The 14,384-nt window shown below is 39.3% G+C and overlaps 1 protein-coding gene across 1 annotated transcript in view; it reads right to left on the reverse strand.

Annotated features, from left to right (window-relative positions):
• The window catches only part of si:dkey-151g10.3 (serine/threonine-protein kinase WNK3), a 321,517-nt gene that overhangs the window by 12,307 nt on the left and 294,826 nt on the right, over positions 1-14,384 (reverse strand). The window lies entirely within an intron of this gene.

Here is a 14,384-nt window from a genome sequence, read left to right on the forward strand (position 1 = left end):
ATAAAATTTAGAGAGCAAGAACAATATAATTTGCTCCGTTTTGTATGTGATACTGTTCCAGACAAGTATATAAGGAAGTACTTTAGACATGGTCATTTTCCTGTAGCCTACTACATTATTTCTTTGATAAATGTTATGAATACCCAAAACCACACCAACATAAGAGTCAGACAATGCTGTTTGAAATATGATTATTTATGGCTAGTAGGGATACACCAATATCAATTTATCGCAGCTGCTACTGATCTCTGAAACTCAAATTTTATCTTCTTGTATGGAGTACAGATAACAAATCCTACACAGGAAAGTAACCTTCAATGAGGTGTACTTACTAAAATGACTTATTAAAGTGAAACAGTTTAATCTACGCCACAGACTTCTACAGTTTAATCAAAGAAAATTAAAGACCTACCTCTTCATATCTTAAATCATTCTTGAGGCAGATTGAAGACTTAAGTGCCAACTTAAGTGAAAAATTAAGCAAAACGTACTAAGTAATTACAACACAAACACTGACTTAATTAGTTTTAACGCGAAAAGATGTCATCGAAAGAGGGTGGAGAAAAGAAGAGCGGCTCAGGAAGCAGCAAGCTCAACCACCTCTGAGCAAACGAATGCTAAACGTATAGAGAAAGAGTATGAAAATTATGAATGCTCAGGTTAAGTGTATTAACTTCACCTTATTGTGTAGTGTGCCATTACTGGTTGTAAACAGAACATAAGTTTAATATGCCAATGTCCTCTGTGCAAATATATTTTATAAATCTACTTTTCTTTCTACTCACATTTAGCACAAGGGCTCATCATTTAGAACTGCTAAGTAAAGCACAAGACAGATTAAAAACAGCTGGGGAAACGTGCATTATTTTTCATCTGTTATAGTCAGCATGACATTGTATCCTCTTTGCCTTGTTTGGAATTGTATTATTCACCTAAGTGGGGGTCTACACATGAAAAAAAAAGAGTATAAAGCCTTGGAAAATTGCCTTGCACACCTTTGAAAATGACGGATGTATAGGAGATAATTTCATCTGATCCTGAAAATCCTTCCAAAGCAGCGGTGAAAATGGCTGGGTTCTTGCCATTGGCTTCCTTCGTCTGTTATGCAGCATTAAGCCGTCATTAAGGAAAGCTACATTATTTCTTACTGACGTATCACTAAGGGAGGGTTATCGCTTTTTAATATTATATCTATATAGATTTCGGTTATGTAACACGCTGCAATTACAAAAGAACTCATTCCAACAAGGGAGCTAACGCCCCGTGCTAGATACACTGGCATGTAAAATAATGCTTGGTGTACCTCCACTGCCATTTTTAAAACAATATTGCTCTCCAGACTTAGAATTCATAATGCTTAAGTGAAGACCTTTTTATCTGCTGAGAGAATTTACAGTTGTGTTTCTTACTGCAGTTTATATTCCTCCTAGTCAAGCTAGCATTGACTAAACTGCACGATGCTAAACACAGTCTGCAAAATATTCATCCAGATGGCGTGTTTGTCATAGTGGGAGATTTTAATCATACCAACCTTAAAACTGTGCTCCCCAAATTTGATCAGTTTGTTGATTTCCCAACAAGAGGGAATAATACGCTGGATCACATTGTGGCGGCCGGGTTCTATGGCTGGCCAGCATGCCCCTTCCACATATGTTCCGGGGGAGCATCCATAGGCTCCTCAGTACCTCGTCCGGAACGCTAGGTGGCAGCCTCCCTGGCAGACGATGGTGCCACAGTTTCTCGCAAGGCTCCATGCAAGATGGGGATCTTCACAGCCCTGTTGGGGTCTGGGGTGGCCGCCAGGGGGTGCTGCATGTATCCCGGAGTCAACCTGGACAATTCTACAGCCCCACCCAGAAGTGCAATCAGGAACAGGTGAAGCACCTGAAGCACTTCTGGGTGGTCTATAAAAAGGACCAGCAACCACCACTCAGGGCCAGAATCGGGAGGAAAAGGAGGTGGTTGCCTGAGCGGAGTGGTGATGCCAGAAGAAGGGTTGTGTTTTGTTACCATGAGTACTTTTGGGACTGTGTTCTGGCTGGAGGGATTACGGGGAAGACGTGACCTCCAGGTATGGAAAAATAAAAGTCTTGTGTGTTTATACACGTGCCCTCGTGTCAATCTGTGCTGGGTCGGGCGCTATACAGCGTCCAGTTCACAACATATACTGCAAAATAGTGAATGCTTATTCAGCATCACCCTCCCCCCCACCTCAGCCGTTGTGAACACATTTCTTTGTTCTTGACTCTTGACAAACCCCTTATCGCCAGGACAAAGCAAACAGTCAGAATCTGGCCTGAAGGAGCCATAACTGAATTATAAGACTGCTTTGATGATACCAACTGGGAGCTGTTCAAACAGACAGCTACAAAGGGCAGTCACATGGACTTAACTACTTATGTCTCCTCTGTTTTATCCTACACTAGCAAAATGAGAAGTAGTGTGTTAAAGAAGTTATGAATAAGAAAAGGAAACAATTTAAAAATAACGTAACATGATTGTCAATGTAATTGTTTTGTGACTGTTATGAGTGTTGCTGTCATCAAGGATTTGATTATCATTATTTCTTTCAATCAGGTTCGTATTTGGAGGATGTGTTGTGTTCAAGTTACATTCCGTGTTTGTCAACCGTTTTAAAGATAACAGATTTCATTCATTGAAGTGTTCACTACCCAGATCGGTACTCGTGAATCTAAGATGTTTAACAGGCATTCCCGGTATTAAGTTGTGGATTTGCCTGCGAGTATTTAGCAGCAGCGTGTCTATGAACTTAATTTAAACTTAAGCTTTACACCTTGCTTTCCTATTGATATGTCTACAAAGGCTTGTTCCTTTCTTACTGCATCAATAAACAGCTCGTCTTCCTCTTTATCTGAGACATCACACACTGCATGCACGGGTTTACCTTTCCCAGTCCTGCAAACTTTAGCGAAGTGGTTCAATTTACCACATTTTTTACACTGTCTTCCTTTAGCTGGACATTGACTTTTTCCACCGTGTGCTTTGTTTCCAGAGTAGCTACACTTATGAATATGCTTATATGCATCACTTGCTTCATATTCTTTTGCTGCCTTCTCAATTGTGTAATGTGTTTTTTTGTTCAGCGCTCTTTGGAGCTCTTGCTTGTTGTCTGTTCTGCGTACAGCGATCACAGCCAGTTCACGTGAGCCGCACAAGGTACATGCATCGAAGGTTCTCAGCTGTGCTTGTGCTATCTTGCGATGTCCACAGCTTTATTTAATGTTAGCTCAGACCCGGCACTTAAGAGTTTCTCTCGCACTTTTGCTGAGTTTGTGCCAAACACTATTCTATCCTTGACCATCTCATCTTCATTTGCATGAGCACAGTCCTTCACCAGCAATTTTAACTCTGTTACAAAGTGATCAAAAGTCTCGTTCGTACCTTGCATCTTCTCACTAAACTTGTATCTCACAAATATCGTATTCGTCTTAGGCATGACAAACGCCTCATAGTGGCAGCGTGTCTATTGGATTGCTGCTGACGGACGGCCTTATATGGGCAGGCACTCAATTACGTGGGAGGCGTGGGTATGGGGGACGCAATATAGGCAGGCAGCCAACTATGTGGGAGGCATGGTGATGGGGGACGCAGCGACACAGCGACCGAGATGCAGGCTATGGCCGTATATATGTATGTAAGTAGGGGTCAGTTATGACCATTACACGTAGAATTTTGAAATGAAACCTGCTTACCTTTTGTAAGTAAGCTGTAAGGAATGAGCCTGCCAAATTTCTGCCTTCTACCTACACGGGAAGTTGGAGAATTAGTGATGAGTGAGTTAGTGAGTCAGACAGTGAGGGCTTTGCCTTTTATTAGTATAGATTAACTTCTGTATGGATAATGTCACTATTACTAAGAGGATCCATATTTTCCCTAATAGGAAACTCAGGATGAAAAGGAATGTCCAAGACCTATTGAAGACATGTGACAATGCTTTCCGTATGACCAGAAACCTACAAATCAGCTAGGTCCAATTTGAGGAAAGGCATTAAGGCAGCGAAACCCTGCTACAAAGCAAAAATAGAGGAGCATTTTAACAGCTCTGACTCCAGACGCATGTGGCAGGGAATTAGGTCCATCACAGACTACAAGGGTAACACCTCCTCAACCAACATTGGAAACTCATTTCTTCCTGATGACCCCCATCACCTCTTTGTATGGTTTGACAAGAACAGCAACCAGCTTATCACCAAACTAACCCAGATAGAGGACCCATTATGCACATGAGGTGAGACGGGCTCTATCAGCCACATTGACCATAATAAGAAGCTGGCCCTGATGGGGTTTCTGGGTGAGTCCTGAAGGATTATGAAAGAAAGGTGAAAGCAGTGTTCACCAGCTTGTTTAATATCTCTTTAGAACAGGCCACTGCCCCCACTTGCCTCAAGTCTTCTACAATTTTCCCTATTTCTTTTTTTTTTTTTTAATTTTATTGAAATTACACAACAGTCAATACAAATAGATCAATTTTTACAAAAATAGGATCGAAAAACAAATCAACCCCCCACCCCTGAGAAAGAGAGCATGGCCGGCAGAGTAAAACTTAAAGCTAGTAAAAATAAGTAGATAGATGAATTAATAAGTGAATAATGATAAATGGAGAAGAAAAAGAAAAGGGGAAAGAATCTGCCTCCTCAGTGCTTTAAAAGCTTATTCTAAAATGTTATTGATTAGATCCTGTCAGGTTTTGAAAAAGATCTGCATAGATCCTGTAAGTGAGAATTAGATTTTTTTCAAATTTCAAATAGTATATAACATCAGTTACACACTGACTTAAAAGAGGAGAGTTAGAATTCTTCTAGTTGAGCAAGATAAGTCTACCTGCCAATAGTGTAGTAAAGGCAATTACAGTTTGTTTGCCCTTCTCCAATTTAAGTCCATCTGGGAGAACACCAAACATGGCCGTTAGTGGATTAGGAGGGATTGTGACACCAAGGCTGTATGATAGGCATTTAAACATTATGGTCCAGAATGATGTTAATTTGGAGCAGGCCCAAAATATGTGACCCAGTGTGGTTGGAACTTGATTGCAGTGTTCACAGGTTGGATCTTAATTTTCCCTATTTCTGAGGTCCCTGAGTGATTATTGCCATATGGCCCTGACACCTTTTGTTATGAAGTGCTTTAAATGACTTGTCCTCAGACACATTAAGAGCAGCATCCCCGCCTCTTTGGACCAATACCAGTTCACTTACAGGGCAAAGAGGTCAATTGAGTACACTGTCTCAGTTGCCCTTCAAATTTCCTTATCACATCTGGAGCAGAGGGACATGTGTGGATGCTGTTCATCGACCACAGCTCTGCCTTTAACACAACCCCGCTAACAAAATGGCTGTCAAACTAAACAACGTGGGTCTCAACTCACACCTATGTAACTGGATTTTAGATTTTCTCACTTAACAGACCACAAACTGTGTGCATGGGTAAGCACTTCTCTTCATTAGTAATACTGAACACGGAGGTACCGCAGGGATTTGTACTGAGCCCTTTTATTTACTCTCTTCTTCACAAATGACTGCAAACATACCCATGATATTAACATAATAACAAAGTTTGCAGATGACACAACAGTGATAGGTCTGATCTCCAATAATGATGAAACAGCATATAGAGAAGTGGTAGAAAATCTGAAGTTTTGGAGGCAGAAAAACAGCCTTGCAATCAATTCCAAGAAAACAAAGGAACTGATTCTGGACTTCAGGAGACTGAACTACAGTGGTCACCATCCCATAAGCATTAAATGCGAGAGGGTGGAGACAGTCCAGCGTTTCAAATTCTTCGGAATCCACATCTGCCAAGACCTGTCATGGAGCCTGAAAGAAAGCACAACTCCCACAACAGGTGCTGGGTAACTTCTACAGGTGCACCATAGAGTCTGTCATCACGTACTGCATTACAGAGTGATTCTCTGGTTACACCTCTGAGAACAGGAAGACCCTCCAGCATATCATTAAAACGGCCCAGAGAATTATTAGCGCTCAGCTTCCAACAATGGAAGATATCTTCACTGCCTGCTGCAACAGAAAAGAAAATAACATTTGTAAAGATCCAACCCGCCCGGCCATTGCATTTTTATTCCTCTGCCTTCTGGCAGGTGCTTCATAGTCCTGCATGCCTGCACTACCAGGCTGAAGAACAGCTTTTACCCCAAAGAAATCAGTCTATTAAATGCACAGCCGATCACTGCCCCTTCCAATAACAGGAACCACCACTGATTGAACTGAACATTCACATCAACCACACATAGGCACACTTATACATGACCCATGTGGAACTCATGACCATTATATTGACTGTAATCTTCACTGTGACTTCATTTATTTGTGACTTCATTTATTCTTTTTATGCTTACAAGTTTACCTTTACTTTTACTCTCTGTATATTAGGAACAGTTAACAGTAACTGTGGTTGTCATAGTTTAATGTTTGTTTAGTTTTAAAAAGAGGTGTTCTAAAAAATTATATATATATATATATATATATATATATATATATATATATATACAGGTATATATATATACAGGTCATTACAACGAACTCCCAGGGACCTAAAAAATATTTTGTTGTAACGAAAATTTAGTTGTAATGAGACTCTGTATTTGTTACTATAGTGCTTTCTTTAACTTGCGCCCAGGCATTTGCAATCATTTGAATAGCTTCTTTCGCGTTAATTTTAATCTCCTCCTGCTTACAAGTTATGATGATGAGAATTTTTCTCAGCATTTCCTTGCGATAATACACTTTCAGGGTGCGAATGATGCCCAGATCCAATGTGCAATTAGGTGGGAGGAATTCAATGCGAACATTATCTAAATGCGGAAGCATGTTGTGGACAACACAGTTATCAATCAGGAGCTGAATCATCCTTTTCTTCTTCATATTGTGAGGTTTCTGAACTCTTTTGAGACCGACCCCCTCACTCCAGACCCAACGGGAACGATGCACTGCGCGCCCAGAAGAGCAACTGCAGCATCGGTGGAAGATTGTTTGTTTGTTGCCGGGGCAGGGCAAAAACAGGCTCATAGCGCTGCTGTGAAGCGACACAGAAGCAAATCATAAAAGATCGGGGTTGCGCTATTAATCCCTGTCTTGCACCCCAAAACACGAGGCTGAGTCTCAGTACTTTAGCAAAACCAGCTTTATTCAGCTTGAAACAGGAATGGCACACTTATTTATTGTAGTGTGATCTGCCACTCTGCTATACACAGACACAGCAGTCAGGCAGGGTCGTGGCCAGAAACGTGATCAAGTAATCCTGTTGCCTGCATTTAACAATGTACCATGCAGCACCCATTGAGATCTATTCTGTTTGCTTTGCTGGAGAGACGCAGACCTGGCAACAGATAAACAGTGTTTCACAGATGAGTAGATTGGACTTCGGGACGCTCTTCGGCGTGCTGTCTAGTTGGGGGAGGTCCCAAGAGAGTTTACAAACCTCACATTTTCTTGAATGAGTGCCGCATTAATAGGAACGTTTCTTGAACAAGCATCACTGAACCACATAAAAACTGCTTTTTCGATATCTTCAAATGCAGCAATTCACATATGTTTGCAACCCGAGATTTTTCTTCTTTTTTTGCTTGGTCTTTCAAGGAAGTTGACAGCGTCGATGGCGAAATTCTGAATTCACTGACAATGTGTTTTCTTTTTGCCGTAATCGAGAGCTGTAAAATGTAGTTATTTTTCTAATATGAACCGTTATTGTTTTTTCGTGTCTGTCATTTCTATAGGAGGGTGACAATGAGTTGAATTCAAATGGATGTTTTTCAAATGTTGACGAGCACTAAGCAAAAGGTATCACTGAAAACTGCAGGAAAAAAAGGCAAAAAAAAAAAAAAACCAGTACGAGGAAAGTTTGAAGAAAGAAAAAAAATTACAATGTTTCTGTTCGGGGATCGTTGTGCACAACTGAGCTGCGGCCACAGAACTAGCTGCTCTGTGGATGATTCATTCAGCCATTTCAAGGTCTTTTGGGCACTTGGTTGTAATGAAAGTATCTGCTGAATGTATTTCTTAGTAACGAGATTTCTATAGACTCGTGTCAAATGGGGAAACTGTCGGAACCATAAAATAATTCGTTGTACTGAAAATTTCGTTGTAAAGGAATTTTACCTGTGTATATATACAGTGTATATATATATATATATATACAGTATATATATATATATATATATATATATATATATATACAGTATATATATATATATATATATATATATACATACACACACACACACACACACACACACATATACATATATATACAGATATATACAGTATATATGCACACACACACATATACATAAATATATATACATACTATATATATGCTTTAAAGTAAAAGTGCAAATAATGAAATTGAAATAATTCCAAAAAAAAAAAAAAAATTGTATATCCTAATAACCAAACGCAGGAGTGGGCCCCCTAGTGTGTGCATGTATGTATATATATATATATATATATATATATATATATATATATATATATATATATATATATATATATATATATATATATGCTTTAGAGCATCATTAAAAACAATATTTTTTGGAGACACATTGTGACAATGTTCTAATGTTTGTCCCTGTGATGTATTGATTGTCATAGCAAAAGCTATTCTCACAGTAAACTGTAAACATTTTAATACGAATGGCATATCACGATCTCTTTTGGTGTGTAATGTTAATCGCGGAATATATACCTTTCTTTTTGCCTGTTAAAATTTGCATCGCTTCTCCGTGATCATAAATATACACCTGATCGAATTGTGTATTCTTTGAAATTCAACTTGTCGTTGCTTTAAATGTTGCGGGACCACAGATTCTCATAGCGTATGGTCTATTATTGTGTAAATCCATGTTTTTTGCACAAGAATGATGCAAATGCAAAAAGACTCTACTCTTTGCCTTTTATTTCTGACCTCGATTTGTCCTGCTCTTTTTTCAATTACACCTGGTTCTGATGGTTAATCACCTTTTGTTTTGCGGTAATGCAATCTTTTCTATCTTTTCTTTGATACTGTAGCCACTGACATGATAAAGTGTCACAAAAGTTTTACTTGAACATTCGCTGACTTTGTAACCCCAAACACAACTTTCTAGCACCCTCTCCAATCCTTCATCCCCCTGTCTCGCCCCTCCCTTACCACATCAATCAATACCCCGCTATCAGTCTTCCGTGCTGTACTCCGCCATCCGTCAATCGGACCAAAGGTTACTTAAAACCAAAAAGGCCGCAACCTGGCTGGGACGGTGCAATACTTTAGAATTTTACTGGTTTCATAATCTCTTATCTGTCTTTTTGTCTCTCCAACGCCTTTGGGTGTCTATCTCCATATTGTTCTTATATGCTTTATATGTGTTGAGAGCATGTGTGTGCATTACGTGCTTTTACACGACTGACTATTTTTTGATGGGTGTGCTCTTATATGGTATCTTTTGTAAGTAGGGCGTGTCTTACAAGAATCTCATGTTCCATGTCCTCGTGAGACGGCCCTGGGACAGTCTTTTGGCACCAAGTCTCATGTTTACGGTCCCCGTGAGATGCTCGGTGGCAAGTGTCTGTTGTCTCGCACGTTTTTTAAATGTCTTTCGAGAACTTCTGAGAAAATCACGTATCGTCGCCTTGCTTTTGCATTTCAGGATTTCTTTTTATTATATATATATATATATATATATATATATATATATATATATATAAAATATATATATATATATATATATATATATCTCTCTATATATATATATATATATATATATATATATATATATACTGTATATATATACACACACACACACATAGTGGAACCTCGTTTTGCAAGCACAATTCGTTCCGGAAATGTGCTCGCAGTCCAAAGCACTAGCATATTAAAGTGAATTTCCCCCATAAGAAATAATGAAAACTCAGATGATTCGTTCCACAACCCCAAACTATTCATATAAAAATGATTAATATAAAATATAAAGTAAAAATACATAAAACAAATTAACCTGCACTTTACCTTTAAAAAGAATCATGGCTGGTGTGAGTGAGTTTCTAAACTCTTGTGGGATTCCACCCAACGGAACGACACTGGAAGAGTGTCCCAAAGCAATCGTAGTTTCCCAGCAATGTAGCAGTTCGCCGTATAAGCGTATCAAAAAAGATTGCAGACATGCTGTAAGCGCCTGCCGTCGATGGGTGATACAAGGAACATTATAAAGATCCCGCTACAATAAATAACCGCGCTGTTGCTGTTTCAAGCTGAATAAAGCTGGTGTTGTTAAAGTACTGAGACTCAGCTTCGTGTTTTGGGGCGTAAGACAGGGACTAGCACTTCACAGCACAAACGTGTGCGCGCACACACACACACAAACACAGTCACAATGCTGTAGTAAACAGTATACGCTCATACAGCTGTTGACTATATGAGTAAGGCACGCAGACTCAGACGGAGAATAGGAGATGATTGCCCTCAAGAGGAGAAAGAGAGAGAGAGAGAGAGAGAGATGCTCGCGCTAGAGAGAAGAACAATCTGCTCAGTTGTGATCACATGATGCTCAGCAGACAAAGTGTATCCATACTACTCGTATTGCAAGACATCGCTCGTTCATCAAGTCAAAATTTATTAAAAAATTTAGCTTGTCTTGCAAAACACTCGTAAACCAAGTTACTAGCAAACCGAAGTTCCACTGTGTGTGTGTATATATATATATATATATATATATACACACACACACACATCTATTTTTATACAACCCTAAATCAGAAAAAACTGGGATAGTATGGAAAATACAAAAACTTAGTGACTTTTAAATTTACTTTGACTTTTTTCATTGCAAACAGTATGAACCCAAGATTATTTCATGTTTTGTCTGGTAAGGTGATGTGAATGGGTGATTGCAATCATGATCTGATAAAAAAGCAGTATCCACAAAAGGCACAGTTTTTGAGGAGGAAAGATGGGAAGAGGATCTCCACTTTGTCAAATTATTGAAATGTTTAAAATCAATGATCCTCAAAGAAAGATTTATCATTAAGCTAAAAGCCATTGGCATGAGCATTATTTTACTACACATAACAAAACTTCCAATGGCTTAATAGATAACATCAGAAAGCACCATGCTGCAGTACATCAGATATCTATGATTTTCCAATTCATTGCGGATGCGAATTGCTGTATGTAGCGTGTAAAACAGTTCGCCCAAATTTATGCACCTGCCTGATTTTGTTTGAACAATTATTGCACACTTTCTGTAAATCCAATAAACTTCATTTCACTTCTCAAATATCAATGTGTGTGTCTCCTATATGATATAATTAACTGACATTTTTTATCGTAACAACCAACGATTTATACAGGAAAATAATGACTATTAACAAGGTTACCCAAACTTTTGCATCCCACTGTATATTCGTCTGTCGTAAAGGCCTCATGTACCTCCGAGCCACCTTGACTGTTCATAGAGGCATGTTTCTCGCGAAGGTGAGTCACCATATGCAGCGTGTAAAACAGTTTGCGAGGGGTATCCCATGGGATCCTTAAAACAATCCTTTACAACTGAGGTTAAAACACAATGAAGTAAGCAGTCTTTAAAAACCGAGTTTTCAGTTACGACGCACGACTGCGTGCACCACAGCAAACTGTTTTACACGCTACATACATCAATTCGCATCCGCGACAAACATGCATCTTCTTCACTCACGGACAATTATATGTTGCTCTCTCCAGAGTTCCATCTTTTCATTCACTTTCTGTTGTATCCTCAAACCCTCCCTTTTTAGACAACTGTGTCTTTCCAGAAGTGTTCAACCATCAATAAATAATTATGCGGCGTTTGTTATGCTGCGGGTTCACTATTGTGTTGTATTTTGCTCTCTCCAGAGTTCCATCTTTTCATTCACTTACTGTTGTGAGTTTGTTTGTGAGTTGTGAATTTCCCCTTGGGATTAATAAAGTATCTATCTATCTATCATCTTGTATTCTGACACCAACCCGTTTTAGACAACCGTGTCTTTCCAGATGTGTTTTTAGCATTCAATAAATAATTATGCATGAGATTGAGCGTGTGTCTACCCGGCGCAGAGAGGCGTGGGTGAGCCGTTGAACCCCATTCGGGCTGCAAACCGTGGAATTCCCACTAAGTGCGACTCATACGCTCCCACTGGTTGCGTCCCTACCCTTTGTGCACACCCCCCTCCCACCTCGCTACTACCGTGATCGGGTGTCTTGGTGGATTATATTTAGAAAAGCAGCCAACGACTCAAGTGACGAGTTGGAGGTGGGCACATGAGCAGGCAGTACATACTGAACGAGAATTCAGCAGACTAGCATGACGGAGGGAGCTTAATGGACGTCCTTCTTCTCTCCTCCTGTTCCACACTCCGCGCCGTGCACCCCCATTCCTCCGTCTGGCAAGAGAAGGCGCATGTGCAAACATTATCTTGGCGACATACACAGATACACAAACAGGCATGCACCAACCTGGTGTGGGAGGGACAGCGGAGACCGAGGTTGGCTCGTTTCTTTGCTGCCGCACCTCGCGTTTCTCCTCTATATTTGATCAGGAAATGCACAAATCAGCAATTTTGACTATAAAAATGAGCAAAATTATTGGAATCACACAGAAAACAAATTTATAGCACAGACCAGTGGACAAATTTATTTTATGTTATCATTACTAGTTTTTTTACTTTTCATAATGACAGGTGAGACTGCACGTCCCTGTATGAAGTGTAGTCATAATGTCAGAGAAGTGCTGAACATCCGCTTAGTACTGATCCAGCTGATTCTGTACTGAAACTGAGTCTTTTTCTTGCACGCTACATTTACTTTTATTATCATCTGTGCTTTAATTAAAGCATTTCCACACGTTACTTTCTCACTTTCCACCTGCAAACATCTGTGCAAAACTTGCAATCGTCAACCACAAGTGCTTACTGCTTCAACCCGAAGAGTCAAATGTGCTCAAGAAACAAACAACGGTCCTTTACGGAACTTGCACCACATGACTCTAGTAAGCCTAAGTTACAAGATGACTGCATAGTGGACAGTGCAACGAAACTAAACGCTCTAAAGGCGACCTACAAACAAACCCACTGCACTACTGCACCGGATGGAATGAAAATGCTATTGCTGTTTTTTATCCCTCATTTTAACTCAATTTTCGTTCCGTTTTACTTCGCTCCCATATTGCTAATTATTATTTTTCTTTAGTTATAGTTTCTCCGATAGCCTTAATTTCAGTTCTCGTTCTTGTAAAATGAAAAACAATATTTTTAGTTCTAGTTCTCATTTTCGTTATGAAAATATCACTGGAATAGCGGTTGTGTAACTGACACACTACTAGTTATTGTTTTCAATTTTGTTCCCCTTACAGTCTAGATGTCTTTGTGTTTATGTAAGCATTTATTGGTTGCATTGATCTTAGCCATATTGCTTTTTTCAATAATGTTTGAATTACAAGGAGACTGGCAAATATGAAAAAACACAAGGACAGTCATTGTACCAAGCATTTTTTGAATGTTTTGTTTTTCAACAGCCCTAGTACAATATCATCTTCCATGAAAATTTAAATAGAAAATTCTAAATAAATTCAATTTAAATAATAACTGAGGTGGCGACTGAAAATGCACTTCTATGAAATCAAAAATATTTTGAATCTAGCTGAAGCTGATTTATGGTCTAGTGCTTCTTGAGACTTCAAGAGTTTTGCTACTTGATGGCTAAATTTTAAACTGGCGTAGGTCAATTTATGGCTTCAAACTTGGGTGTAAGCATGAGCGGGATTTTTGATGAATCAGCACTTTATCCAAGGCTGTTTTCCTTCCTTGCGCCCAAGTGTTGCCACAATAGGCTCCAGTCTTCACAACTCTAAATTGGACAAAGCAGGTGTGTTATTATTGTTCTATCCGCTCCATAGCTAAAGAATTAATAATAATACAACAACTACATTTATATAGTACTTTTCGACCTACTCAAAGCGGTTCATATAAAGAGTGGAGAACCACTTCAACCATCATCAATATGTAGCATTAATTTTGACGATGCAACCACAGCCAATATGCCGCCAATGCATTAACCACACATTAGCTACTAGGTGGTGAAAGGGTGAGAGAGATTTGATTTGTTATACTTTATTAATAAGGTCAAGGAAAAATGGTCTTATTGCATGTCCTTTAGATAATCAGCCAATAAGGGCCAGGGGATGATTGCAGGGTCAGAATGGTCAGGCCAAGGTGTGCAATTTAGCCAGGACACCTGGAAACACCCAACTCTTTTTGAATGATGCAAAGGGATCTTTAATGGCCACTGAGGGTCAGGACATTGGTTTTATGTCTCATCTGAAGGGACAGTTCTAGTTTTTACAGCACAGTGTCCCCATT

Source organism: Polypterus senegalus, chromosome 13 (assembly GCF_016835505.1).
Source record: "Polypterus senegalus isolate Bchr_013 chromosome 13, ASM1683550v1, whole genome shotgun sequence".
NCBI lineage: Eukaryota > Metazoa > Chordata > Cladistia > Polypteriformes > Polypteridae > Polypterus > Polypterus senegalus.